This window comes from Bombus huntii, unplaced genomic scaffold (genome assembly GCF_024542735.1).
Source record: "Bombus huntii isolate Logan2020A unplaced genomic scaffold, iyBomHunt1.1 ctg00000318.1, whole genome shotgun sequence".
NCBI lineage: Eukaryota > Metazoa > Arthropoda > Insecta > Hymenoptera > Apidae > Bombus > Bombus huntii.
The window spans coordinates 5,809-10,059 of record NW_026099511.1 but is presented as its reverse complement, the minus strand read 5'-3'; the positions used below and the strand labels follow the sequence as shown (position 1 = coordinate 10,059).

At 58.6% G+C, this 4,251-nt stretch overlaps 2 non-coding genes across 2 annotated transcripts; both read left to right on the top strand.

Annotated features, from left to right (window-relative positions):
• Positions 1-548: 548 nt before the first annotated feature.
• LOC126877985 (small subunit ribosomal RNA) lies at positions 549-2,478 on the top strand. Its single transcript, XR_007695507.1, has one exon. It is a non-coding gene; the product is annotated as a small subunit ribosomal RNA (ribosomal RNA).
• Positions 2,479-2,757: 279 nt separating this feature from the next.
• LOC126877984 (5.8S ribosomal RNA) lies at positions 2,758-2,911 on the top strand. Its single transcript, XR_007695506.1, has one exon. It is a non-coding gene; the product is annotated as a 5.8S ribosomal RNA (ribosomal RNA).
• The last annotated feature ends 1,340 nt before the right edge of the window (positions 2,912-4,251 follow it).

Genomic DNA, 4,251 nt, shown 5'->3' with positions numbered 1-4,251 from the left:
AATTGGTGAGCCCGAAGAGCGGCTGTCAGGCGCCACTCTCCCCCGCCCCGGGACCACTCCTCTCGAGTCCGCCGGCCGCCGGCCGGCACTCGAGGAGCCCCGGTCGCGGGAGCAGATCTTTTAGGCGACCTCCTCAGTGTCAGCTTTTCGGGAGAACATTTGGTATCGCTCAGCTCCCCACCGTCTGGGCACTCTAGCCTTTGACTTGACGAGGGCGCGAGCGGTGCGGCGGAGGCCGCAGCCCCTTCGGGGGAAGCCGGACCTCCTCCCCGCCCGCTCGTTCGCCCTCATGTTCCGGCCGGCCGATACAGGCCGGCCCCAGCCGTAGGCGCCCGCCGCCGGCCCCGGACGGGGCCTGCAGCGCGGGAAGCGTCGGTGAACTGGTGAAGACTCTTAAAGGGAGGCCCCGCCCTCGCGGCGTCAAGGGCCCTCCCGACCTTCTAGGGGGTCGGTTGCGACTGTCGGAAAAGGAAGAGGCTCCCCGGACCGGAGGCCCCAGGGCCCCGGTCCAGGGGGGGTTCCACCCACCCGCGTCGCGGACACCCCGCTACCTGGTTGATCCTGCCAGTAGTCATATGCTTGTCTCAAAGCTTAAGCCATGCAAGTCTCAGTACGAGCTGACTTAAAGTGAAACCGCAAAAGGCTCAGTAAACCGGTCATAGTTTACCGGATAAATGCCACTCACGTGGATAACTGTGGTAATTCTAGAGCTAATACATGCAAACAAGTCCCGACCAGCGATGGAGAGGACGCTTTTATTTGATCAAAACCATTCGCCCGGCTTGTCCGGGCGTCGGCTTGATGACTCTGGATAACACCACAGATCGCACGGTCACAGTACCGGTGACATATCCTTCAAATGTCTGACTTATCAGCTGTCGATGGTAGACTCTGTGTCTACCATGGCGCTCACGGGTGACGGGGAATCAGGGTTCGATTCCGGAGAGGGAGCCTGAGAAACGGCTACCACATCCAAGGAAGGCAGCAGGCACGCAAATTACCCACTCCCGGCACGGGGAGGTAGTGACAAAAAATAACGATACGGGACTCATCCGAGGGCCCCGTAATCGGAATGAGAACACTCTAAATCCTTTAACGATGATCTATTGGAGGGCAAGCCTGGTGCCAGCAGCCGCGGTAATTCCAGCTCCAATAGCGTATATTAAAGTTGTTGCGGTTAAAAAGCTCGTAGTTGGTTCTGCGTGCCACGCTGTCGGTTCACCGCCTGCCGGTGCAACTGGCATGCCGTGGCATGTCCTGTCGGTGGCGGATAGGCCTCCCGGCGTGCCCTATGCGGTATACCAGCGTGTAGGCTGCTGCGCCGGGGGTGTCCTTGTACGCCGACTCAATCCTACCGCGGTGCTCTTTACCGAGTGTCGAGGTAGGCCGACACTGTTTACTTTGAACAAATTAGAGTGCTTCAAGCAGGCTCTTAAATCAGCCTGAATAGTGGTGCATGGAATAATGGAACAGGACCTTGGTTCTATTTTGTTGGTTTCCGGAATCCAAGGTAATGATCAATAAGGACAGGCGGGGGCATTCGTATTGCGACGTTAGAGGTGAAATTCTTGGATCGTCGCAAGACGCACTAAAGCGAAAGCATTTGCCAAGTATGTCTTAATTGATCAAGAACGAAAGTTAGAGGTTCGAAGGCGATCAGATACCGCCCTAGTTCTAACCATAAACGATGCCAGCCAGCGATCCGCCGACGTTCCTCCGATGACTCGGCGGGGAGCTTTCCCCGGGAAACCAAAGCTTTTGGGTTCCGGGGGAAGTATGGTTGCAAAGCTGAAACTTAAAGGAATTGACGGAAGGGCACCACCAGGAGTGGAGCCTGCGGCTTAATTTGACTCAACACGGGAAACCTCACCAGGCCCGGACATTGGAAGGATTGACAGATCGATAGCTCTTTCTTAATTCAGTGGGTAGTGGTGCATGGCCGTTCTTAGTTGGTGGACTGATTTGTCTGGTTAATTCCGATAACGAACGAGACTCCGACCTATTAACTAGGCGATACCGGTATATATGACTACCGGCGAGATTTATTCTTCTTAAAGGGACAGGCGGCTCTTAGCCGCACGAGATTGAGCAATAACAGGTCAGTGATGCCCTTAGATGTTCTGGGCCGCACGCGCGCTACACTGAAGGAATCAGCGTGTGCTCCCCTGTCCGAAAGGTCCGGGTAACCCGCTGAACCTCCTTCGTGCTAGGAATTGGGGCTTGCAATTTTTCCCCATGAACGAGGAATTCCCAGTAAGCGCGAGTCATAAGCTCGCGTTGATTAAGTCCCTGCCCTTTGTACACACCGCCCGTCGCTACTACCGATTGAATGATTTAGTGAGGTCTTCGGACCGGCGATAACCGGCACCGGCATCTGTTCGGTATCGATTTCGCTGGAAAGATGACCGAACTTGATCATTTAGAGGAAGTAAAAGTCGTAACAAGGTTTCCGTAGGTGAACCTGTGGAAGGACCATTACAGATATGAGGCCGGTCCTATCAAAGACCTTGTCCGCCTACTCTGAAGGCACGAATATAATAAAGTATAACGAGGAGGGAGCGTGTGCGGAGTTTTCTGCCACCCCCCCTGCCTCGAGAGGAGGAGACGGAAGGGGCGGCCCCCCAGGGGCCGCCGAGAGACGGAACAGGGGCGGTATTTGTCTGGGTCTCGCGGGTCGCTCAGGCGTCCGCGGGCACAGCGCAACCCCGCGCCCTGACTCAAAAAGCACATATTAAAACTTAAAAACAATCTAACGACTACCCTGAGCGGTGGATCACTCGGCTCGTGGGTCGATGAAAGACGCAGCAAACTGCGCGTCGTCGTGTGAACTGCAGGACACATGAGCATCGACATTTCGAACGCACATTGCGGCCCTGGGCTAGAACCAAGGGCCACCCCTGTCTGAGGGTCGTCTTTAAAAGAGACACTCGTGTCTCGCCCACAGTTGCTCTGCGCCCCGGCGCTCCGGCAGGGGGAAACCCCTTTAGCCGTTGAGCGCTGGCGTTCGAGCGCGAGGGGAGCCCGCGGGCCTCGCCAAGAGGCCCCCGCCTCCCGACAAACGACAGAGGCTCATCAGGCCGGCTCTAGGCTCTCGATCGGATCGCCGAGCGCGATCCGGCCCCCGGCTCTCGGGAGAGGGAGAGTCCCCGCCCCCGACAAAGGGGCGGGGACGAGAGGCGCAGCCCAGCCTGGCCGAGCTCCGACCGTTGGCGATGAAACACGTAAACTGGTCGTGAGGCTCGAGCGTATTGGGAGGCGCCCATCCCACCCCCGGAGCGAGGGAGGAGAGGGCGAACGCCCCTGAGAGCCCAAAAAGACAAAACAATCTCGACCTCAGATCAGGTGGGACTCCCCGCCGAATTTAAGCATATTAGTAAGCGGAGGAAAAGAAACTAACAAGGATTCCCCTAGTAGCTGCGAGCGAACAGGGAAAAGCCCAGCACTGAATCCCGAAGGCCTCGCCTTTAGGGAGATGTGGTGTTTTGGAGTGCCCGATTAACCCGGGACCCGCGCACCGCGTTCAAGTCCATCTTGAACGGGGCCAAGGTCCGTAGAGGGTGCCAGGCCCGTAGCTGACCGGTGCCGGCCCCGGGTGGGCTCCTCCTTAGAGTCGGGCTGCTTGAGAGTGCAGCCCTAAGCGGGTGGTAAACTCCATCTAAGGCTAAATGCAACCACGAGACCGATAGAGAACAAGTACCGTGAGGGAAAGTTGAAAAGAACTTTGAAGAGAGAGTTCAAGAGTACGTGAAACCGCTCAGGGGTAAACGGAAAAGACCCGAAACACCGAAAAGGGAGATTCACGTCTTCTCGCGGGTGCCGGCCCTCGGCCGGGGGATGGCCTCGCGCCCCGTCCGGTTCGTCCGTGGCGGTGGGCGGGCTGCCCCCTTCGAGGTGTCCGGTCCCGCGGGGGACCGCACTTCTCCCCCAGTAGGACGTCGCGACCCGCTCTGCGGCGGTCTAACGGCCGGTAGAAAGCCTGCCCGGGGCCCTCCCCTCGGGGTTGTCTCCCGGGCAGATCTCCGGACCCGCGGCCGCCGGTCCGGGCGGTATGAACGACTGTGGCGATGGGCCGCTCCTAGAGAGCGCCGACGTCTCCCCGCAAGCTCGGGTCGGGCTGTCGGGTCGTATTCTCACGGGTACGCTCGGCGCCCGCCCGGACTGTTGGCGGGTGGGTACTCAGGCCGTTGTCCATCACGCTCGTCGGCGGCGCTTCAGATTCGGGCACTTATCCGACCCGTCTTGAAACACGGA